Source organism: Lepisma saccharinum, chromosome 10, assembly GCF_977018435.1.
Source record: "Lepisma saccharinum chromosome 10, izLepSacc3.1, whole genome shotgun sequence".
NCBI lineage: Eukaryota > Metazoa > Arthropoda > Insecta > Zygentoma > Lepismatidae > Lepisma > Lepisma saccharinum.
The window spans coordinates 55,000,422-55,026,654 of record NC_139238.1 but is presented as its reverse complement, the minus strand read 5'-3'; the positions used below and the strand labels follow the sequence as shown (position 1 = coordinate 55,026,654).

The window sequence follows — 26,233 nt, the reverse complement described above, 5'->3', positions numbered from 1 at the left end:
ATAAAGCAATTTTATTTCAATTTTTTTACGATTATTATTATATCCTTGGGGAAACTTTCAATTTGATCTAGCAGATTCAGTGCAAGTGTTATTTTTTTATTATTATTATTTACATTTCACACAGTGTACTGAAGTGCAATAAATTTCACTTTATTTTACTTCGTATTTCTGCCACTTTTGGATAATCGTGAAGATGAAGAAGAGTGATGAAATTGATGAAGGGGTACATAAATAACATCCATGCCTAAACAGGGATTCGAACCGCGCAACCCTGGCACTGTGTTAACCACTCCGCCATGGAGGCCGGCGGGGGGAAATTGTAGTAATAGTGTTTATGTTGTATGACACCTCACATAAAAAACAACTAATTTTTAGAATTTTGAAAATTGTGAAACCATTCCTTTAAATGATTGAATATGAAAGCATAAACTGGTTCAAGCATTTTACACTGAAGTTTATGGACTTGAGGCATTTTTTACTTTGTTATTAAGTTCGAATACTAACAAATTGAACTTTATTTCTGTTATTAACAATAAAAACAAGAAGCTTTCTGATTTTTGTAAATCGAATTGAATGATGTCAATTTCCAGGGGGTCGACGGACAGCTTAGACCCCCTCCCCCGCCATTACCATGAACCTGTAGTATTTTTGTTTTGTTTTGTTTCTCTTGTTAACCTCATGTTACTTTATTTTATTGCTACGATACGGTTGAGTAAGCATAAACGATAACTTTATATCATGAAAGGGAAACATTAAAATTATGTAATACCACATCCGAACTTGAATTTGACTGCTTGTTCCGCAGGAAAAAACGCTGGAACGAGGAAGTCAGCTAGAGTTTTCTCACGCTAAACACAGACAGTATCGCCAATTCTACCTGCAATGCAATTTTAATATAATACATACCCACCTCCCAGAAGAGCGACATGTATGACGTAATTATCCCAATAGAAAGGACGGAAACTTCAGAGAAAGAATTTGTTGATCTATTGTATGATATCTGGCTCCTTATCTGCCAGGTGATGTCACTAAGTTTCCCTTATCAAACCGGATGGTTGTGACGCAAGTTAAAGGACTTCCGGAGATACAGCTCTGTCAAAATCACATTTTTTAAAAATTAAATTCTTGAAATATTTGTTTGTTACTTGGTGAATGGATTTAAAGGCCATGGAGTTAAATAGCAATTTGTGTTTTGTTGTTCAGGTTTATTTCCTGCAGGAAGGACTAATCACTTCTCTACTTTTCTACTTCTCGAGTTTAATTGCAAATATAAGATGAATGATGCATTGATGAAGTAAGATGTTACTTATGTTACTGAGACCTCTGGCTTCACAGCTGTAGATTGCAACTCCGCCATGAAGACTGTCAAGTTATTCCAAAAGTAGTACATTTTATATGTATTTCAGGGGCGGCTTAAGGGCCAGGCGACTGTCCATGGTGCCGCCCTTGAGAGGTGCGAAACCGGGTAGCGCCAACACCTTCTTTCTGACTACATAAGTGTGGCTATTTTTTTAAAAAAGAGTTGGATTCTTCTAGACAGTAATTATTTGAAGTTACCGCAGCATAACATTGTAAAATCATGTAGCCAAAAGATTATTGTTATTTTGGTGTCATTACGTAGGTATTAAATAAACACATACCTACAATAAACGTGTTATTTAACAGTAAACACTTAAAGTATTTCACAAAATAAAGCTATTATAATTCGTACTTAAAACCGTAAAAATATAATGTGGTTATGTTTGTTATTGGAGGAAGGTGGAAAAGAGGGGGACCACGGAGGGGGAGAGCGCCAAAAATACACCTTTGCCCGGGAGGAAATTTTATCTTTCGTATTTTATATATCGACCTGAGAAATGAAGCAAAATAAAGGAAATGTAATGAAAATAGAATTTGAGATAAATTTTGAAACCTAAATTATATACATGAACTGAAAATAAAACGTTATAACACCTTGTAGCAAACAAAAATATTCCTAAAAAGACAGAGCATACGATAGAATGAATATTGCTATGTTTCTGAGATTGTTGGTAGCAGAGTCTTATTAATCCTTTTCCTTTATTTCCAATGAGAGAAAACGCTCGATCTCGCTTTCAGGCGTCGGATGCTGCATAACTTCCTGCCGCTCACTTCATGGAAATCCGAAAATGTCAATGTCATTTGACACAGTCAGCAAGGCCGCTGACAAAGGATGAGCGTTTAAGCTTGGCAACGCCGCAGCCGCGCTGAAGGACATTTTGCTTAAAAGGAACGGGACAATTAGAACATCCATGACCGTGAACGCGCTTTTATTAACATTCACGAAAACATTGTTGGTGCTGTTGCATTGTTTCTTTTTTAGGACCCAGCCACTGCACAATAATTGCAGACAGTGGCAGATCTGTTCTGAAAAGGAGGAGGACCCGACACGTTTCTAAGCTCTTTGTTTATTTGGGAGAATTGGGAGGGGAAATTTTACAGTTCCTACTGCAGGACATAATGCCTCATGGCATGGCACAAAGCACACGGGGAACTTTTACCATTAGCTCACCTTACTGCAGGATTTTGCAATATTATTTTAATAAAAAACAAGTGGAAACGTTAACGTTTACTTAATGAATGTACGGACACAGAACATACTCCAACTGATCCAAAATGCACATCTACGCATCGTAGCTTTTTGGTTCATATATTAACGAGAGTAACTTGCCCTTATCATCGTGCAGCTCTTGTGCTTTTGTACTTTTCTCGTGTTGGTTTTTACTTGTACTAATTCAGTACTTCGGACCATATTTTGGTATAAATGGTACATTCTTTGATCCACTGCCACCAAAAATTATTGTTATTTTAACATTAGACTAATATATTAAAATTGCTGCAAGTTCATGGTAATACAATATTTAAACTCATCGTTTAACAAATTCTTGAAAAAAATCCATTACATGGAGACAAAACTATATCGCACAGTGGTGCGGATACCACTTAAATTGTTGGTCCAGTCCCGATTAGCCTATCTGTGCATAAAGTGTACTTAGAACAAAATTCAAACAAACAAAGACAAAGCTTTTGCCTGTTACATTCAATTAAGACGAAACCAATATTCTCTTCATGTATATGCCGATAAAAGAGCGAAAGGAGATTTTCTTTTCTGAAATCACGTTAAGAAATACAAGACTTCTCCTCACTTAGCAATTTCCACTTCAGTCGCATGTGAAAAGCTAAATAGAATGCGCACAAAACCGTTATGTTGCAAATTACTGAATTCTGTTTACTATATTGTCTTCATAAAGAAAATTACATTTAATTTTGGTTGCAAAAATGAACGTTAGATGTTCGATTCTGTTCTAAACAGGAGCTAATTTTTCAAACTTTAGGCAGCTCTATAATTTCACGCGGGGTGCAAGGAGTGTCCGTTTCTGAAGGCGTGAAAATGTTAAGATCTCCTGCACTGCCTTTTTGCAGACTAATGAGGCTCTGGCGCCTGAACTTACAGCCAGCTTCCTCTACAGGAACTATGTTTTGTTGTCCTCGTGTGTTTCTGATTGTCCCTTTATCTATCCTGTCGTACCGTCATTCATCCCCATCGCCCAGATTAGCGAAGAGTGGAACAAATTCGACGTAAAGTGTCCAAATTCAATAAATCAATCAACTCTAATTCCATGGAGCCTCCCTCGTCAAGCAGGGAAACGAAAAGTAGGAAAAGCGCTGGAAAGCCGTTGCAAGTGTGACAGGCCATGATGCACTTGGCACACTTTGGCTTCCGTGGCACTGAATCCAAAGTGAAAGTGGCCGCAATGTTATATAACAGCGAATTCATAACCAATTTTCTTGCATACGATTGGGGAAGACCTGATTTTGAATCATCAACCCACCTGCCATTCCGTTAAGTGCGAATAATTTCAGCGGGAAGAGGCCCTGCGTCCTTGCGTCTGCTGGTTGTCGCAAGCAAAAGACATTTCGGTTGAAACCCACGGTCGCGTATTCTCCCCGTCACACCGTTTACTGTCGGTAAACCAACTTCTTTCATATATTTTTATAAATTTGGCTTTAATATATTAATAGTAATCACTCATTACATATTATGCAAACTATTCAAACAGCTTCTAAACCATAATTTAATTAAATTATTAAAAAAGTTAGACTGGTTTCTTGTACGCCACTGAACCTTCTCCATCGCACCCTTCTGACGATCGCATTTGCTCCCTGATTGTACGCGGGGAGGGCGAGGGAGCCGAAGCAAGTGGCTATTTAAAAACACGCGGCCTGCGGGGTGAGTTCCACCGCTGCAAACAGCGTTTTCAGTAAAACACTATCTATGTGTTCATTCCTGCTTTTTGGGCCGCGTTTGTCAGAGGCAGTGTTGCTACATGAAGGAAAATTTCTCTTGGCGCACGAAACAATCTAGGTCCAAGTTTAGATTTAAGGGAGATTTTATGAAAAATACCGAAATTTCTGCATTCTCCATCGACGAATACATGTGTTCCTGAATGCTACGAGTTTCCAAAGACATGCTGTGCATCTACAGGGGAATGACATGAAAGGAAGCATTACATCTAGTGGTGCAAAATAAGATGGTATGAGATTGATGGACAATGATGTTATGGGTGATTATAATTTTCCCGTCTTACATGTGTGTGTAACATTCAGAAATACAGTACTGATGTAATCGAAGGGTTAGTGGGGTTTTTGCATGCCCGTGGAAAAACCCACCATCACGAAATCGAACTCTTCAATGAGCAACGTTCCAATCATGCTTCTGTTTTTGTGGCGGGGTAATTGCACATCAATATAAGATTCAGACGGGTGGAAGAAGAGGTTTTCCTCCTCTACGTAACTATAAAACATCAATCCGACTCATCTCTACCTAGCAGCCACAACTTTTTTTTATTTTTTATCTGAAGCACTTAAAGACGATGACGTCAGTAACTCCCAAGATGGAGTGTTATGTTGCGCAGGTTGTTTCTGTGTCACCTGCCATTCCTTTCCTCCTTTAGTCCTGCTGCGTCACTGCTCTGAGTGAAGAGGTGGGGGGGGGGGGGATAAACCAAAGGTGGAATTTTGCACTGAATTCCAGGAGTCAGGATTACATACATGAGTCATACGCCACTCAAACTAATTTTGTATGAATAGAACTTAATTTCGTTAAGAATGGAACAGAAATTCATCTTTGGACTCATGTAATAATAAACTCAGGACCGAATGATATTCATGTCGACAAAGATATAATCCGTGACTATTTACCCGTATGTCTATAACCATAAATTACGTATATCTGGTTTTGTCGACGAATGGTGAACAATGTAGAATAAACTTAAAATTAAGGCAATCTTACATTAGAACGTCTTTAGTCGAATGCTTGCACCAAAAATATTTCAAATTTTATATTTTTGCATTATTTCATTTTTTTCTACCTCTCTACAATATGACGAGGATGAATGGTATAAATAAGAGAGCAAACAAGAAGAAAATCAACTTTCTAACCCAATATTCTAGTTTCAGTCTTTTTTGTAAATCCACTTTATGCACAGATAGGCTAATCAGGACTAAAACTAAAATACACGCGGTGGCGCAACAGCCCTCCAAGGGCAAGGGTCTGCCAGGGCTGCTTTTTCCATGGGTGATGCGTGGTCAGCGCATCGGGTCCCATAGCTGTTGTTTTTCTGGCTTTCGTGACCGGAGCCCGCTACTTCTTCTTTTCAAGTAGCTTCCCAATTGTCCTCACGATGCTGGGCCAAGGCCGAAATTTTGGGGCTTTCACCGAGAAACTAACCCGGGACAGCTCGCACCCAAGGCGAGAGCGCTAACCACTTGGCTACGCGGAAACCCAATCAGGACTAAACCTACAATTTAAAGTGGGATCCGAACCACTATGTGCCTCAACCGGGTATCGAACCAGAAGTTATCACTACGCCGTCGGGGATGCTCCCAGTATTCGCATCTCGGCTTCGTGCTTCCTACCTCCCTACGGAGACTCATCAGAAAGCGTTAGGGAGGAAATGAAAGAATTCCAAGACGAGGGCGTTGACTCACGATCTCTCAACTGAATGTTCCTGGTTCGATTCCTGTTCTGGGCACAGTTGTTTCATTCTAAGTATCCCTATATCCATATCAATATCATATCGTCAATATCATATCTTAAACACTCTCCTTCATTGTCGTAATTAGCGAACAGTGGCGGACAGCGACGTTCAATAGGATAAATACAAACGCGAAAGCACTCGTTGTGCATTTACTTTCGTTCCTGAGAAGACACTGGAAGTGTAGAAGGTCGGTGGCTTCTTGTTGTATGCTAATGAGGAATCGTTCCATAAATCCCACAGTCAACTTCTGAAATGCCCTTTCCAGCACGTTTCACGAACATGTAGCTGAAGTAATTTGCAGGAAAGTAGGAATAGGTATGACTACTGCGTTTATTTCTCGTCACGTACATTTTGAAGGAGAGATTGCGAAGTGAACCGCAGTTGCAAAGTATATGTATCAAGCCTTATGTATATTTCAGTAAGCTTTTACGCAAACATATTGTATGCTTTTTATCGTTCTACCTAACAGAATCCATTTCTCTTGTAATAAAGCAAGCAACTGGTAAAGATCCCGGCAGAACTTACTCTCTGTGAAAACGAACTAGATCAAACATATATCTTGGACATAGTTCTTACCTTTATGCACTATTAGTTATTTTCACAGCACAATTCAGTGTATTAAATAAAACAAACAAAACAGGATATTAAACTGCCATAGGATTTTCTCCACATAAATAAGGAAATGAGTTTGTAACGTTTCATCCAGCAGCGAACTATGTTGAAAAAAGCAAATAATTATGTCATGTCTAATTTCTGGGACTTGCACCTACTGTTGTCCTAAAACAGTAACTCGAAAAATAATTACTTAAGTTATTGAAGTATCTGTATACCAATTCATACAGCTGTACAGATTACATGTCTGTAAGTGTGTGTACATTTTATGTGCATGAAATGGATACACAAGAGATAATTTTTACGTTTCGTAACTCGTCCACCATTTTTACTTCCATTTAAATAATATTTCGAATTTTAGAATTCATGCACTTGGTTGAAATACACGAATAAATACGAAACTTAACAAATTTTCGCTATCGCCTAATAGCGTTGTTTTTATAATTTCCTTTGAAATCTAGAAGGAATGTTATCTTATCTAAAATACATAGTTCAAATGATAACGAAAGATAGCAACAACTAACTTGTCTTTTGTAGTTATGAAAATGAAATATACAGAACAGCATTTTCACATGTATTTGCTTAATGCTAACATCAGCTACCATAAGCAGATGAAGCAAATCACTGCACATCTAGCACGCAGTGATGGTGGTTTCTTGGCTATATGGATATTTGTTATCAATGGTCTTTGATAGACATTTTGTGTCGCCCCTGTCAACACATGATTTTTCAAGCCAAAAAACTATTCAATCTGTATTATATTAATCTATGTTGGAATCTTTTCTTTAAAAATGTGTTATTGTTAATGTTACAATGGTTAATGAATTGTTTAACTTAAATGTTGAAACTATAGAAATATTAAACAACTATGTAATAACCATGGTAAATTGTAAACAACAATATGATATAAAAGAGCTAGACTTTTGTGAGTCTGCGGGACATTCTCCTGGTTGCCGAAAGGTTGATGGTTCAGGGGACGTTGGGGAATATCTTGCTTCAATCTTCGGATTGGCTGGAGTACTTGTACTCCATTTTGGCGGATATTCACAAACCCAACTCTGAATAAGGTGTTCTCCTGCATCATCAAAAGACCAGGGTTTTAAACTTCGGTATAACTAATAGGTTTAGGCCTACAAGTTATACCGGGTGAATTGTCTGTTTGGAAAAGTGTTTGTATAACATCATCAGTTTAAATAAATCTTCGAGTAAAAGATCTTAAGGATCTTTCATTTCAACCTACATAGGTGATAATTAAAAATAAATCCTACACCACAGACCTCGCAAGGGCTTGGTCCTACTAACCCTTAGAAGCCCCTGAGAAGTCCGATAAAAGGGTTGTAACCAGACTAAACTAAAAGCCCTAAAGGCAGAAGGTGCGTGTCAATTTTCTCATATTTTTAATTAAAAACTAAAAAACTAAAAACTACAGCTGTAACACAATTAACTACTCAAAATTTCCAATTTTTAATTTACCATCGTTGTGAAATTTAAACAATGGACTATGAAACGTATGGCGATTCTATAAGTAGACAAACAAAAATTGAACGACTAAGAACTAGAGGCCAAAGCCTAAATTTATTTTGTTCTTAGTGAACTGAAGAAGTAAATCCTATATATATATCTCAGTTTTAGAGTGCCTTAATGATGTAGTTACCGTCCAGATTCGGTTGCACATTAAGTTTCGCTGCTTGCAAATAACCCAAGGTTTGCAAAGCATTTGAAAGTGAAAATAGTCGCGAGGTATTTTTACTTATTTGTACAAAAATATTTGATCAGAATCCATAACGTCTGCACACATAGAAAGAAAAGACAAACTGTATGCTTCCTAAATAAAGTGAAAAATATAAATGTTGAATATTCAACTTTTATCTTTATTCAACTTTTATCTTTATTCTTAATTTGCCCTACACTTTATGGTAAATTTTGATAGATGTAAATTTTAAACTTATTCTTAATAATTTAGTCAGTAACCAATTTCAGAAGCAATAGTATTAGTATGAAAAGATGAGAACATGCACGCGTGTAAGACCCGTTTCGTTTACGTGGGGAAGGAAATTTGATAGATGACTGATCATCGATTTCTTTTTCTGCTTAAAATTTGGCCCGAATTTCCTTGCAAAGGGAAATTTCCCTTCATGTAGCAACACTGTCAGGCAGTGGCGGCGATTGGGTTCCAAAACCAGGTTGGGCAAGGAGCCAAAACTTGGGGGGCAAAGATATTACATTTCCCTTTCTGGATAAGGTTTAGCATAGTGCGGGGGCAAAAGTGGCGAGAAGCGGGGGGAGGGGGAACTGCTCCCCCTAATCGCCGCCACTGCTGTCAGGGAAATTCTGCAACAAAGAGTCAGATTGTCCGGTCATTCTCTCCTTGTTTGCGGAGTAGGCCTAAGACAACTTATGACTCACTGGAACATTTCCGGTGTTGAGTGACTTCTTACGGTACTTATTTGTCACAGAGCAAGTCTGAATCACCACTGAGCTCGAATGATTTCAGAAAGTTCTCACACATTAATAAACTCGTCAACATAGTGCTTTTTTCCATTGCAGATTGAACCAAAGGCAATTTTTAAATAAAACTTGCTGAATGATGAAGCATTCGTAGAGCACTTGAGGCCCAAAATGAAACCTGTAAGCCCCCGTGGGAGACGTGAGTCGCCAGCTGTTTCAAGAAACGCGAGGAGAGAAGGCCAACGAGTGGAAGGCAAGGACACGGTTTCACTTCCCACTCGGCTGCTGGGCTTCATTGACAAATCAGAGCCGACCTCCGTTGCGGAGTGGATAGCACAGCGCGCTACGCATGGTCATGGGTGTTCTTTGTCAGTGTCTCTCCATCAATTTTATCAAATGATCACTCATCCCCATCTTCGCGATTAGCCAAAAGTGGCAGAAAAGCGAAGTAAAATATACCAAATCAATCAAACAGAGATTCAAAACGCTCCATGCACGAAGCTTACATGATAGCCTAATAATTCTCTTCCGATCTTACACAAGGTATACAGCATACCACGTCCACAAAGTGGATCATAATGTCGCCTTGTAATCAAAGGATCCCGGATTGTATTTCTGGTGGGGAGAAACAGTGTATATATATATATATATATATATGATTTGTGTGTGTGTATGTGAGTGCATACATTTACGACTTTTCTCTTCACCCTAACTATATTGACAAAAATATTCAGTACCAGCTGACCATCTACTCCCTCGTCACGGGTACCGCGAGTTCCCTGCTTGTATGGTGTTTGCCACTGGGATTTCATATAACAGTTGTTGGAAATGACTTTAAACTGTAGATCCAGTTTCAGTTAATTTATCTGAGCATACAGCAGACTAAAATCAAACTTTGCGACCCTACATAGACCCTCTATGGTAGTTTAGTTTACAACTTTTGCACACTTACCACGTTTCGAGTTAAGTGTGCAAAAATATTTTCATTGTTGCCATACTACAATACATTTATGTACCATGCAATTGAAAACAAACAAAATTTAATTACTGGTCCTTATTATAACCAAACATATAATTTGAATGTGTAAAGCCTCTGTTAGATGTAATGATTTTATGCGTTGAATTGCAAATTCTAATGGATGCTTTCCATTGAAAAAAGGAATACCCTTTCATAATTTATTTTCCAAAGCAAGAAATCTGGGAAAGGCGGAATAATCTTAGACTTGAAAAAATACTTTATTAATATATTAAATTATGGAAAGGGATACTTTATGTGCAAATTTGACTACTACAATTCCCAATATTTGCGTTGCGAAACAGGTGAAACGGTAGAACACCTGAAGCGAATGTGTAGTCTCAACGTTTGAAGTAGAAACGCAAGATGTTTATTGAAGGAAAATACTTAATAACAATGAAAATAGCAACCGTCTTCGGAGTCCGAAAGAAACAATCGTAAGAATCACAGTATACTGTGCTTATTGAACATGCACGTATTTTGCGCTCCATTGTGGATTGCAGTGCTGTTGGAGGAAATCAACACTTTCTGAAAATCCACTTAGCTTTTCGCTGCAGCGGCCAAACATAAACATTCAGTGGACGATCCGCGCCGTCGTGCGACGAATGATAACCAGAGCATGGGTCGGTGGCAACGAACGAAGCCGAGTCGTTATCGCCCGACGGAGACCTTCCTCGAGGAGCTTTGCCCTTCGTAACCTTCGCTCTCTTTCTTCCTTTCTTCGTTTGCCGGATGTCGGTTCCCACACATAACGGGTTTCCATGGCGATCTTCGCACGCTATGAGTCAGCGATAGGAAGGGCAGGGCACTTTGTCACATTTCGCTAAACCGTAAATTCCTAAGAATTTATTCAGTGCACAAGTAGGAGATAGACATGGCTGTCCGTATGATTTTTCTCGGGAAAAAGCAAACTAACAATTTTTTTTTTTCCAAAACGGTTTTGCTCACGTTCCGAGCACTGCTCCAATTCTCCCTTGCTATAACAAAACTACGCTACATTACTTACGACAAGATGGGCCTGTGGGGTCAAGACCACCGAATAATTTGCGTGTTATTATTTTATTTTAGAGATAAATTTCCCGCGCTTAAGAAAACAAGATGTTTCATCATCATTCACCATTCTCACTACTTCCACCAAAATATTTATTTAAAAGTTGTTACATCTCCAATATGATACGTTTCAGTATATTATTTATACTACGCATCGTTGTAGTGGCCGCGGTGGCTCAGTCGGTAACGCGTCTGACTACCATGCTCAAGGTCCCGGGTTCGATCCCCGGCCGGTTCAAATCCGGGAACTTTTCTAACGGTGGAAGCGGCCCCGGCGCCTACCCAGCATGGGTACCTGCGGGAAACCCTGGGGGGTAAAGGCGGTCAGGGGCGTGATGCTGATCACATCACCCCACTCACGACCGGATCAAGAAAGTGTGGGGCGTTACCCCCACACCCCCTATACGCCTTCATGGCGTGGTGCTATGCACAGGGGAACACTTTACCTTTTTTATCTTTACCTTTACGCATCGTTGTAAGGGAAGACAGGGAGGATAAGGGCTTATACCGAGGATGAAGGTCCATAGGCAGGCAAAATAAAAGCAGGGACTCAAATTGATAAATATCGGCAGATTTTTCATTTTCCCAGATATGCCCTCAATAAGGGGTTATATTCGAAATAGGCACTTATAACTGAAATAGGCATAAACAGCCACTACAAAATTCATGTGTTCTTCAGAAATGGCCTGAAACTGTGTTGGAATGTAAAATAAGCCTACATTTTCAGGTCAAGTGTAAGGTAAATCCTGGGCCTGTAACGTATATTACTGATGCGAGTTCAGCCCACCCAATGTTTTTCAAAGTTAGCGCCACTGCTTCTAACACGTTAATTTAATACAGTGCCATTGTAATCATCTGGGGCGACCTTGGGAGAAGGGAAAAGGTACTTTCTGTCTAACCAAGTTTGTCAAGGAGGAGGAGCGGAGGGTAATCTACTTTTCACTCTGTAACAACTTTTCCCTTCAAATTAATGGTGAACGATATGCAATAAAAAGGTTCTCTACAGTATTATTCTTTACCAAATACTTTGAATGGCGTTACACTTCCCGACTTATAAATGTTCATTAGCATAGAATACTATAGGCACGAGGAAAAATAATTTGTCTCAAGAAATAAAGCAAGAAAGACAATATTATTTCAGACAACTAATTTTGAAGAAAGTGAAAATATTGTAGATACTTTCATTCTGTTAATATGTGATATTTTAAAATTCACACTAATGCTGTCACTAAATTCCTTTTATGTGGTTACCAATATCACTCGTCCCTCCCACACATATATGTATGTATGCCTATGTGCGTGTGCGCGTCAATTGGATGTATGAAATACATATATAGTGAGGAACTGTGACCTTACCCTTTCCGGGCGTCAATTGAGATAGATTTACTTGAGTCATACACTCTTTTGAGCGCAGAATCGATTTGCAGTTGTAAGAAATGTCTCTTAATTGTTACCACTTCAGCATATTTACCGTTCTTTGTGGATGATGGCGATAAGAGTTCGCTGTCGCTGAAGGCTAAGTGCAGTGAGCATTCACTTCCTTCTGTCCAGTATCCGCAGGTAAATGTTTGCATGTTGGACAGAAAAGACAAGTCAGCTTATCATGGTTGTCAGGTTGTCAAGACAAAATCATAATCGCAAGTTGGGAAAAGGGACAAAATTGCATAAATACAGTCTGTAACATTAATGAACATTTCTACTAAACTTCTCACTTTCAGAACAATTCTCTCTTCCTAAGCATGAACTAGTATTAGATAACGAAGTTACTTTGCTAGTCTTGTGCTCCAGTTCTCGAGTATGCTGCATTGCATCGCTGTAACCGCCACGTTCCAGAAAATTCATTGTTGCAGTGTTTTGCAACTTGATTTATCACCACTATTCTTCAACCACAGGAGGAAATCTTTCCTCCAACAAATTACTTGCGAAATATTCAATCTGCTTGCTTGAATTGGGTTTTGAGTCAACTTTATACACAGACAGCATAATTGGGACTGAACCACCGTGCAATGTACTTCCACCGTGCATCGAACGCGAGATCCCTTGATTACAAAACGACGACGTTACCACTACGCCATCGGGGAAACGAATATTCACAGTAGTTTCTTCTTCTTTCTATCGGAAGACTACGTTTACCACTCATCATGAAACACGTTGAACACAGCTTACAACAATAAAGGGATCACGGTCACTGGGAAGAAAGTAGAAAGAGGTGGGGAAGCGGAACTGGTGAAAGAAAAGTTGATGTTCAAGGAAAGGCATGCAGCCGGAGAAAATGTAATTTTACAAGACAGGAAAATTGACGTCCCTGGAAAGATTATCACGGGGCATGTTACTTTTATAAGGACTGTTCCTTAAAATCAGGGACGCCTGGCTACCCCCAGGGACTACATGCATAGAAATCCTGAGCAATGAGAGGACAAAATGTAGCTACTGAATGATATTACGTGAGATAAAAGTGTCACTCGTAATGCAGCTCCTCTTCCACCAGACTTGAAATTATCTGAAGTGTAAAATGTTCACTTGTGATGTGGGAACGAAACAACGCCATATTTCTATCAGTGAGGATGATAAAGTGTGGTCCACATTGGGCCATAGCCCACCCTGTCAAAGTGTAATAGGCAAATTTCATAATATAGAAAAAATGTATACATAATGACGAATAAGATGGAAACGTTCATTGTACTGATCCTGTAATAACAAAGTGAATATGAAAATACATTTTCACTTTTGCATCTGGCCCATTCAAATGTCTGGACAACCATCCAGTGGCCCACTCAGAGCAGACAGTCTGGAGCCGCCACTGCATCGAACGCTGCTTGTCAAAATGAACATTTTACTTATAATTGTACTCTTTAAGTCATTTTTCTCTCTCTTTAGCTTAATCGTAATGACTGAACTCTTCACAAAAGTAAAAGCAAGAGTAAAACAAGAACTTCCCCGCCTTCTCCTCCTTGGATGGAGGTGCTCCAGGAACTACCTACAACAATACTCAAAGCACTCTATTCTCCACTACCCATTAATTACTACATCTTTCTAGAACAGAGTTGGTATTCTCTGTCTGTCTCTCTCTCTCTCTCTCTTTCTCTCTCTCCGAGCAACAGCCTACAAGGCCACCGTTTCCGCACGAAGGGAGCGTTGCATAACAACTGACGAAGGAAGGATTTTCCAGAACCCGTAAAGTGTGAATTGCAATTTGACAATATACGTGTTTGTGACGTAATACAACTTAAATTTTGCTTCTGGTCTGTAGCGTATTGTATTTACATGAATATAATTTAGGCGGCAACACTCTATTCTTTTGAACGCTAGCAATTGCGATCTTCGACCAAAGATTGTGACTTAAAAGCAAATTTATGTAGGGGTCTAATGAGACTAATTGTAAATCCGTAAATGATTTTCTCAGGAATTGACATGTATCATCTAAGGATAGAGCACCAGTTTATCTACTGTGGAGTTCCTTAGGGGAGGGAAAAATTCTTAACACAACAAATTGAAAGAAACTTACAGTGTGTCTGAAAAAATATAATTCCTAGAGTAGTGTTATCACTTTAATTTGCAGCAGTATTGGTTCGTTATTTTTATTACATACTTACTGAAAACTTTTCCCCTTAGTATGCATATTCTGCATAACAAAGACATAATTAACTACATTACCTTCAACTAACGAATGAAAATAAAGCAATAAGTGTCTGGTTAGCTGATGAGAACGACCAGAACGTCATGCGTCATCAACATGAATCAATACATTATAATTGCCGTAAAGGTAGGTAGTTAGTTTAAATGGTGCCGTGTGATCATACTTTGTTCGCTCGCAGTGAATCACATATAGCGATATGTATTTTAGCATAACATGATGACGCTTGGTAGGAAATGATATCTTTCACAAGCACATGCATGATCCCACCGGATCCTGTTATCTAACCTAACTTACTGCAATACTCCTCCCTCGCTCTTATGCAACATTTCCTTTGATGTTCAAACCCAGCGGTGCTCTTGGCTTTGGCATTGGGACTAGGAAAATACCGTTCTCCCCCTTCCCTCCTTTTCCTCGTTCTGTATCTCTTTTATCTCTTGGCTGACTCGCACGGTCTTTCGTAAACTAAATCAACACTCCACGTCAGATATGGAGAGCTAAGGATCCTACTGACAGCAAGGTCACAGAGAATGAGCTTGAATTTCAATTGAAACTTTTTTTTAAAGCAACCTTATATTTCTTACTTTTTTTTCCTTTAGTAAATTTTTCCTTGTACTGCACGTACATCTTAATAATTGAACCACTTTGCCATGTGTATTAAAACGAAGTCCTGGGCGTGGCCCAGCGTTGATAAATAAAGTCACAAGTCCACATCGGAAGATGGACTTTAACACTTCAAGTGTCTAGCAAGTGAGACAACGTAGGCCAGGAATTCGTACTCATATTTTAAGAAGAAAATATTTTTTTAATGATGTATGGACTTCTATTGAAACATATTTAATGATCAATTGGAACTGACGAGTTGTTTTGATATGACGAAATATGTAGGTAATTCGTATAAGGTGGTATATAGGCATCGATTTCACATTCCAATCAAATGCTCTTTGAGAACATACAGGTAGGCACAAATAAGGACTACAACCGCACGTATTTATGTCCTTCTCTCACGTTATTTCTTCGATTTCTGTTACAAATAACGTGAAAGGCGGTGAGAACAAAATGTTGTTGTAGGACCAACAACAGAAAATGTACAATTTACATATGCCCTTCAAATCACTGTTTCCTCAATAAAACTTCAACATTGTTAGATAGTACGCAGATCCAGGATACATGTGAGAGTACTTTGTATTAGGTGTCTTTTATGGCGCATGTATACTTTTATCTATATTACGATATGTCTCAGGCCAAAAAGACACATAAAGCATCGCGTTTACATGTATCGAATTAAGTCAATGGAGTATTCTCGCCGATAGAATGCGGGTAAACTAGAAGCAATCTGATTATGTGAAAACAATAAGAAATAATAATTACTGTTTAACATAGCTTTTTTTCTAGGTAATATTTGTGTATACTACACACTAAAAGCACTATGGAGAATAAATTTTTAAGTTCAGTGACAAAAATGTGTTAATTTTGATTTATTTTAACTATTCTTATTTCCTTCTCCAATTCATGTCGAAAACAATTTACTCGAATTACAAATTAAGTTTGTAACAAGTGATTTAAAAGTGCGCATTTTTGTATTTGAAGCATATTTGTTCTTTCATAATTCACTTTGCTTTATAACTTGCACCGAAAGTTATATGAAGGGCATAAATAAAAATTTATCTTGTAATGATAACGTCTGTCTATCATGCGAGAGACCCGGTTTCGATCCCCTGCTAGGGCGAACCGGGATTTTCCCCACCTGTTCAAGCGGCTCCGGGGCCCACCCAGCGTCGTATGAAGTGGGTACCTGGAGGTAACTCTGCGGGGTAAAGGCGGTCAAGAGCGTGGTCAAGAAAGTGTGGGGTCCTAACTCTTCATGGCGTGGTGCAAAGCACAGGGAAGCATTTTACTTATTTTTCTTGTAATGATAATCCTTTTTGTTGTAAAGTAATAAGTTATTTTAGACACCCTTTATTTTTCTCTTACTCTCACAGTCATCGCTATTAATTGCTTTATTATTATTATTATTATTGTAAATTTTCAATTCTTATAATGTAAAGGAGATGAAATGGAAAGTACACGTGACTAAAAATCTTTCGTCAACAAGAAAGGCAGGTAGATTACTGCGGAAACAACCGAATAAATATTCGGAGAGTGATGTCACTCGTAGAATAATAATGAGCCTTGCAGCCCCGAGATTTCCTAGGAAGAAAAAAAGTGCAGATTCTTACCGACGATTCGTCGTGGCCTTGGGTTACCTGGTGAGATCATCAACAGTGCTGTTGCAAGTTCAAGCTTTGTCTCACATCAATTTACGGGTTGCAAGGAAGACACGTTTAGGATGGGATTCACAAATTGGAGGAAAATACCGCTCCGTTAAAATTTCTTACTCAGAAAGAATTCCATTGCTAGAATGGTCAAGACGAAAAAGATGATTCGGCTATTATTATTTTAAGCAGGGAGACGGAAAGGTAGATAATATTTTGTTACCAAGACCGACACTAAAAGAGGATGCGCTTAAAAAAGTAATATGAAATATAAGTAAGCATTGAAATGGTACTGGTACCTATTAATATTCCGTTTGTTCGTGTCGTTTGTAACTTAATTAATATGAACACTTAATAACGAGGCATTTTTCTGAAGTTTCAGCTGCAAACGGTCAGATTGCAAGAATTAGTTTGAATAATTCCAACAGGAAAATTGAGTTCTACTTTGCATAATGATTAAATCTAGTAAATAAGTTACTATTTTTATATTCCTGAAAATTTACGTTTTTGTTATTTCCTAAGATAAAAGCACATACTGCACACAAATATAATATGTAAATGGTAGAATTATTTATATGTGCAGCAACTCTGAAACAGACATAGCTATACGTGTTACTACAACCTGCAAAAGAGTTTATAACATCCACGCCAGTAGTAGTATTGGTGGTACGGACAGGACCGGAAAGGAAGAGCTTCTCTCCAGCAGCTTTGCTACGCTTAAAACTTGCTTAACATGAGCATATGAGCTTTTTGCTCATGTGTGGAACTCTGCCTAATCCAAGATTTTTGTGAAAATGCCCTCGGGAATTTTTCAGAAAAGAAGAGCTCTCTTAGATTGATTTGCACATACTTAAAACTTGCATCAGCCAGATTTTTGTTCATAAATTTGCCAAAAATTGATATATTTTTGGCCGCACCAGAAATTAAGCTTATAGTATGTTTTTCTGTCAAAATCCCAGGAATCTTGAAGATATCTATTGGGTTCTGAGACCGAGTGGAGTGTGGTGCATTGCCTTGTAATCAAAAGGTTCGGGTTTGAGTCCTTATAAAATCTGATGGCAAAATGTTAATGTAAACAAGGGGCTCCGGGTTCGAGTCCTGATAGATGTGGTATTCCATTGTTTTGTTGATAGCTCGCAATATTTCTGTATTTCAGCTTTTGGCAGTATTTTAGGTAGGTATCTGCTACGAGCAGAGATGGTATAAAATGGGTAGGTAAATATATTTTCTGACGGTAAAGTATTGTTTTATATCCAAAGGGCCTTTGTGTTTGAATTGTGTCTCTAGTTCGAGTTGCTGTTTTAAGTCCATTTTATGCACAGTAAGGCTAATCGGGACTGGCCTTACAGTTTTAAAGCGGGATCCGAACTATTTGTGCCTCCACCGGGTATCGAACCCGGGACCCCTTGATTACAAGGCAATGATGCTACCACTGTGCCATGGGGGAAGCCCTGAATCGTGCTTCTAGAACTGCTCTGTGACCCGCTCATTTCTTACATCATAAATATATGATTTCTCACCTATGAGAATGACACTACATATGGTGTCTTCAGGTAAGGCCTCGTGGAATTCACAGATAATTTTAATGTTTGTTCTGTCATTTACTACAACTTGTTTTCTTTTTGAAGTGTTGATTACGAACATGGGTCTCTGTGTCTTGAATTCATCTGGTGTGTAGTACATGTCAGTATTGCCAGTAGTGACCCTTTTGAAAGCCGAAAAAGCTTCATATAATTTAAGAAAATCATCCTTGGACATGTCTAAATTATAATTTTCTCTAGGAAAGACCTCATTTCTGCCATTTTTAAGATATATGTTCTTGATGTTGCAGTTATCAAATTTACTTGAATTTTTTTCCTGATTATTGTGTCTTCCAGTCTGAAACAGTACCACTACAAAATCGGGCATGTCAAATTGAATACTGGAGAATGAATTTGTAGCATCAAATTCGTAATAAGAACCAGATGCGGGCTTCTGTACGCATTGATATGTGTAAAATTGCAGAGGAATCTGTGGATTTTTTACTATATCAGCTTTGTATTTAAGAGCGTAACTGGCCTCATATTCAACAACCGGGATTCTTAACTCCATAGTCTGAATAATGCACTTGCCCTCATCAGGTAAGGTATTAGGCATAGCTTCTCCTGTAGGGTTTAATGTGCTGTACCTCATCAAAGCATTGTTATCATTTGCAGCTCTTCTAAATGTGATTCTTAAACCGCCCTTCCACATAATATCTTTGTAATCCGAGAAGAATCCTGGCAACAGGCGCATGGGGAACAGCACTGTGTGGTTCTTGGATAATATCTTATCACCAGCCTCAAATCCCCCTATTTTGTAGTAAGAAGCTTCGGTTTTGGATAATTTTAGTGTGGCCAAAGCTGTGGAGGTAATGCCGGGATAATCCACTCTGTTTATAACAACGCCATGCTTTCTGATCTCAATTTCAGAGAACAGATGCGGCACAAAATTGTCCACCAATCTTATATTTGAATTTGCCGGATAATCTGTTCCATCGAGCTTTACAACATCAAATTTAATGTATAGATCTGCTCTGTGGGGGTGTATAAAGCCGTCCCCTACATCAAGATCAACCTCAATTTCTGTGTTGGGTTGATTTAAATTTGCAAATGTCCTCCTGTTTGGGGGGAATGATTGTAGCTCATAACTCTCAATATTTTCCATCGTATGTATTTTTATTTAAATGTTAATCTCTATGATTGCAGTTGTTGTGGCTCCAGCAAAATCAACTAATTCTTCTTTTTCATTAGTGACCATCAATTCAATGTAATCTATTCTATTATGGCACACAGGAAAATATAATGTTGGGGATGGATTGTAGATGATTGGCTCCATGAATTCGGAATTAGGTTTGAATGTTGCAATGATGCCAGTTTGTTTGTGAGTGCCTATGCCATTTGATTTGGTGATCATACCCTCGGCCACATTACAGTGAATATTCAGAGTCTCTATGGCTAAGAATTTAGGTATATTCATAGCAGTGTGTTTGATGGCCGGTTCGAGTTTTGTGTTGTTCTCAAAGCCTAACAGCTCTCCTATAGTACCCAGACCCACTGTTTCTGTAGCAGACACAATCTCTACTCTGTGAGTGACAGAATTTTGACTTAACACTACACCTCTAGGTAATTGAGCATTTAGAGTGGACAGATTATATTGCCCTGGAGTGATGACAATTTTTTGATCCCCTACTGCAATTTTGTTGTTGTGGTGTGTAATATTAGGGATCAAGTACATGCCGTAAAATGCTCTGAGAGCTATTGTTTTGGGATACACTATGTCATCATGCAATTTGAGTTTCAATATTGAATTTTGGCTGGTGAGATGGAATACCCCCATGATGTTTCAGATACCACAAGGCTTTTTGAAAATTTTCAATTGATGGTTTATTTATTTGAGACATATATCTGAGAACAGATAAACACAAATGTCCGCAATTAACATCTTTGAAGTTTTGAACACGGGCATTATTGTAATAAAGATTAGCCGATTTTAAATATTTTACTAAATTTTCAGGTGGAACACCTCCAAATGAATCAAACACAAATGCCTCATTGTTTAAATATTTAAGATAACAGATCCAGTGAGTGCCCTGATTTTTGTACTCATCCAAATTAACAATGCCACACTCTTTGTTGAGTGGTTGTTCTGGTAAAAAATCAGACATGTACACACCCCTAAAATGTTTGATGCCCAGTGGCTTGATCAAAGCTTCAATATCTTGGTTTGTAAGCGGCTCTTGTTTTTTTTAAACTTATTCATGGCTCTCTTAACACCTTTGCCTTGTTTCTCCATGGCCAGATTATGGCGCCTCTGCTCATCTAATTCTGCCCTATTTTTCTTGGCATCTATTACTGTTTTTGCTATGGCAGCTGATCCCCCGGCCAAGCTCCCCACAGCCCCGAGAGCAGCTAAGATGGCAGGGATGGTAAATATGAATCCTCCTGTATGCAATTTTTTTCTAGATTGCTGTAATTTTTTTAATTGGGGGGTGCTAAGCAACAATTTCATACCATGTCCCTTTGCAAGACAAGAGCTTTTTTTCTTGCGCTGCTTTTTGGTCAAAAGACTATCAATAGTTTTAAGAGATTTGAGACCTGCATAAGGTATTTGATACATAACACCCTTGGCCTTCATCGTAGGTTTATTATATATATATTCACAACCCCCACCCCAGTTTTTGTTTGGTGCTCATAGCTATGGTGGTTCCCAATGCTGATATTCTCTCACTTAAAGAAGCATCTTTGCTTACAAATCTACCAAATGCAGCCTCTTCTAATTTCTTGTCTGCAACATGTCTCTTGTCAAGATCAGTATGTGTGTTGTATGCTATGTCATGGTCTCTACAAGCAGCATCGAGGGGATTTACACCAGGATCCCCTCTGTTTAATCTATGATCCAATTTTGTGCCTGGACCACAATACTGATAGCCTGGAATATGTAGTTCAAATGGCAGCTTGTTTATAATATCATTAACCAACCCCCGACCCTCAGAGACATTCCAAAATTTAGGTGGTAGAGTATTAATAATTTTTATGAGATATCCAATCCCCTTAGGGTCATTCACTATAAAATTAGACAATTTGGTGCTTATCATGTCCATAATTCCAGCCTTTTCATTGTAAAAATTGTGGTTCCCAGCATTTTCCTCCCCGGCTATCACCAATAACCTATCTACAAGTTTCCTGACATCATCAACCCACACAAATTCTTTAGGCAGGGTGTTGTAATGTTTGATTCCACTACCTGTCTTGATCTGTGACCATATGGGCTTGATTAAATTATTGTATTTTGCTCCACTGCTAGACTTGACTCTTTTTTGTGTGGGATCATTGTTCTGGTATAGAGCATCTGATTTTATTAATATTTCTTTGTAATCCTCATAATCTTGATCTGTATAGCTGCCAGGCCTTTTCCTAGTTATCAGTTCCCACAATCCAGGTGTGCCGGTGTACTTAACAAAAGCACCTTTTTCTCCGAGACGAGATTCTGAATATACAATTATATCATCCCCCATAAATGTTACTCTGAAATTGCCAATTCTATGTATGATGCTGCCGTCAAGCTCTGTGTCAGCATATAAGCCAAAGACCTCATCTTTGTTGTCTTTAGGTGTAGTTAAATATTTTTGAGCAAGAAGACCCAATTCAATAGGATCCTGAGTAGCTTCAATTCTTCGAGGAGCAACAGGACTAGGCATATGAATACTGGAAAGTGGGGTGAATGGATAATCTAATATGTTCCTTGCAGCTACAGGTACAAGCTCTGTGATCAAATCTTGATTTTGCTCTGTAACAGTTTTGATATTCTTACCTAAATTATTAATAGCATCAATTACAGGCTGTTCTGTTTGTTTGTGTTTTTCATAAATTCCACGGTTCTCTGATTTCCATCCCTTAAATCTTTTTACAAGATAATCTCTTAACTTAAGATCATCAATAATTGGCCGTTTCATGGTTATTTATATATGTTTCAACGTCTAGAAAATCGTTGATTTTATTTCTGTATTTGCCACTACTAGGTGTTCTTGTCATATCAATTGTGACAAACCCATAACTGTCCTGGTTCCAGCACCTGCTGCAAAACTTGGAAAAATCATTGTAGCTCAAGTCCCCACCTACATATTCATCATGTATGTGTTTGAGGTTGGTATGATCTTGATGAAACACACATATAAAATTGCTGTTGTCCCGGATCAGTTGCTTCGGTATTTTAGAAAAAGTCTGTGCCAGGTAGAAGCAATCAATGTTTTTGTGTCGCCCCTGTGTAAAGAAATTTCTAACCTTGTTTTGATTATCCAGTATAACGTCATCAAACACAACAACAGAATTATCGAGACATTCATCAAGTGGCTTAACATCTGGTTCAAAAGTGGCTATATCCAATCCATCATATAGCTTCATCAGCTGCTGATATTTTAATTGTTCCAAGCTCTTAGAAAAGACATACAAGTGCCTGTTTTTCCAGTCTAACCAGTTGGGTGCCAATAAAAAATTATCAACCATTAGTGTAGTTTTACCACAAGCAGATGGCCCAACAATAAGACACCTAATATTATCAGGCAGCAGGTTGCCATTTCTCTTATTTTGTTGTTCAGGTTCTGGCAGCCTTTTTATAACATCCCAGGTGCTCATATTATTATTTTGTCTGCATCGATCCAGCTGTTTTCCGGATGACCCAGCCATTTGACAAATAACTTGTTGCCTTTTCTGCGGATGATTTTTTCTATGAGATATGTGTCAGGCTGTTTAGTTTTGCTGAGCTCTTGTTCATAGAACCTGCCTTTGAGAATTTCTCCTCGGTGATCCTTTATTATATATGTGTTAAGGGTCCCGGGTTTAACTTGAACCACTGTAAATAATTCAGTACTCCAGTTTCTTGTGAAGCCTCTTTTGAATAAGTGCTTATATTTACTGATTCTTACTTGATCACCCACCCTGTATTTGGCCTTTCTTGTTGTTGGCTGGTATCTAGGATAATAAACAGTACTGATCAATTTTTGCTCATCAGATGAAGTTACTTCAGAGGGTTTCATGTTGATTGTGGAATGGACCGAGTTGTTATATTTATGTAGAAGTTCTGGAAGAATATTAAGCCATTTATAATTACCTTGAAGTGTGAATTGTTTATACATAAGATTTTTTAAGGTTCTGTTGAATCTCTCTACAATTGAGGCTTTGAGATCACTGTAACTCGAGTAATGTTTTATTGCCTGGCTTTTAATAAATTGTTGGAACACAGAATTATAAAATTCTTTGCCATTATCTGTTTGCAAATAGCGCGGTGATCTTCCACTCTGATTGATGATTGTCCTGATGGCTTCTGTAACACATTTTCCAGTCTTGGATTTGAGTGGCACAGCCCAGGCAAATTTTGAAAATGTATCTATGACAGTGAGTAGATACTTGTAGCCCTTGTTGATTTTGTCTAAGTTTTTCAACTGTCCAGATGCCATTTCAATCAAGTCGCTTTGCCATAAATCATCTATGCCCTTTGTGACTACTGGCAGTCTCTTAAAATTATGCCTGGCTTGTCTGTGTAGTTCATCAACAACTAGACATAATATGTAAACAAGAATATTGCAACTATAGGGTGTTCAGCAGCTGAGACTGCAGGATTTTCTAAATATAATTTGTCTCCAATATGTATTTTAAATTCCAGAGATCCATCATCTTCAACATATGCTGTTTCTAATGTATTGGGGTCTGTAAAATCCTCTAATTCTACACTGGTGATTTTTGGTTTGTTGTCAGCATTTGTTATTGATAAGGTGGGGTAGTGGTGTGCCTGTGGCTGATGCCAATATTTGATCTTGATTGGTCTCAATGTGCCCCCAACAAAAAACTGGTAATAAAATTGTGCAGGGGACAGCATATATATTTTGCCACCCGGTGTAAATGGTGAATCATATTCTTTGTTGGGGATACTGTACAATTCAAGAATTACTGTATGTTTAGGATTCTCGATTATGCCAGTTATTTCTTTTTCTGCTGTAAGCAATCTACTTGTTACAGATTCAAGGTGCTCATTGATAGTCCTAACAACATCATCGTGGCCTGGCTTGATTTTTATGTCCACAATAAGTTTCTTGTATTGTTGCACAATCTCTTGAAGCTGGGTGGCAAAAACAGACAGAGCATTTGCTTGATTGGATTCCATGGTTCCTAGCTGTTGCTTGATATTGGCTACAATTTGTTGCAAATTTTCAACAACTGCCAATTTTGAATTTTGAGCAGTAAGATCATGGACCTGTCTTCTGATATCCTCAAACAAGGCATGCAGTTCATTAATATGTTGATTGGTTGGTAGAGTGGCCACTGTCTGTGTAAGTTGTTTGATCTCTGCCTGGATATTCTTGATATCTTCTGATTTCAATATGCGATTCACTGCCCTCTTAATATTTTTAAGTTCCTGTGATGTGGGAAGATTTGATACAGTATTTTGCAAAGATTCAAGTGCCAATTTCACATTGTTTAATTCAGATGCATCAGCCACATTTTGCATCGCATTTTGGAGCAGGGCTATATCTGCCTGAGTGGGTGTGGATTGTTGTAAAATTTCAAGCTTTGTTTGGATATCATCGATCAAGTGATGAAAATGAGATAGCTCAGATTCAGTGTTGAGGTTTTCAAGTTTTGTGATCTGTTGCTGGACACTGACAAGGGTGTCTACAATCCCAGGCAGGCGAGTTTCTTGTACATTTGCCAAATCACTTTGCACTGCTGCTATTGTACCTTCAAGATGGGTTATGGTACTTTGAATTTTTCCAAAATCTTCATATGTTTCAAGTTGCAGCTTAATATTGGCAACACTCCGAGTTATTGCATTCAAAGCATCAGAAGATGGCAAATTGTTCATAAAATTTTCAAGCGTCTCAATTTTTTCTTTAACCTCGGCTATGGCATTGTGCAGAGGGTCCAGATTAGGTATCTGGAGTGACTGAATCTGTTCTTTCAGAGTGGAAATGACTAGATCAAAATCTTCTTGTGATTTTATGCTTTTGACAATTGTTTGGAGCTGTGCCTGGACATTAATTATCTGCTCTTCCAATTGCTGTTTCAATTGCACAGAGTTGTTAGCCTGGGTCTTAAATTTGGCTTGAAGAGCTGCTACAGCTTCTTCTAAACTTTGAAAATTATCCAATGTTGCCAGATCAGTATATTTCTGAAGCAGCACTTTGAGTTCGGAATCAATTTTAAGAAGAGGGTCCATGCATTGTGATTGCAAATTTGTAATTTCTAATTGAAGACTGGCATTGAGTGTGGTTTGTAAAGCTTGTAAATCACTTCTTAATTTCTTGACTCTGACATCAAGCATCAGAATCTCATCACTGTGATCTTCATGTCTTGTGTGGCCAAATATATCATTAGGCATTTTGTTTATAGGTTATTTATTATAGAGTATCTGATTCTTAATTCTATAAAAAAGGGTATAAGCTTGTCATAGGATCCAGGGACCTCAATATATAAGCAGTCACCAGCAGAAACAGTATATACAGTGCCAGAAACCATGTTTGAGTGCTTAATTCTGTAAATATTTCTCCCTACTGAAATCTTGACATCACCCTCAGGGGTTGTAATAAATTGCAATTGCCCACCTACAGGTAATTGGTAATGATTTAAATTATTGTTAAATATGTACA

At 38.3% G+C, this 26,233-nt stretch overlaps 1 protein-coding gene across 4 annotated transcripts in view; it reads right to left on the bottom strand.

The window, feature by feature from the left end:
- The window catches only part of Mmp1 (Matrix metalloproteinase 1), a 74,111-nt gene that overhangs the window by 32,776 nt on the left and 15,102 nt on the right, over positions 1-26,233 (bottom strand). The gene's annotated exons all lie outside the window — the stretch shown is intronic.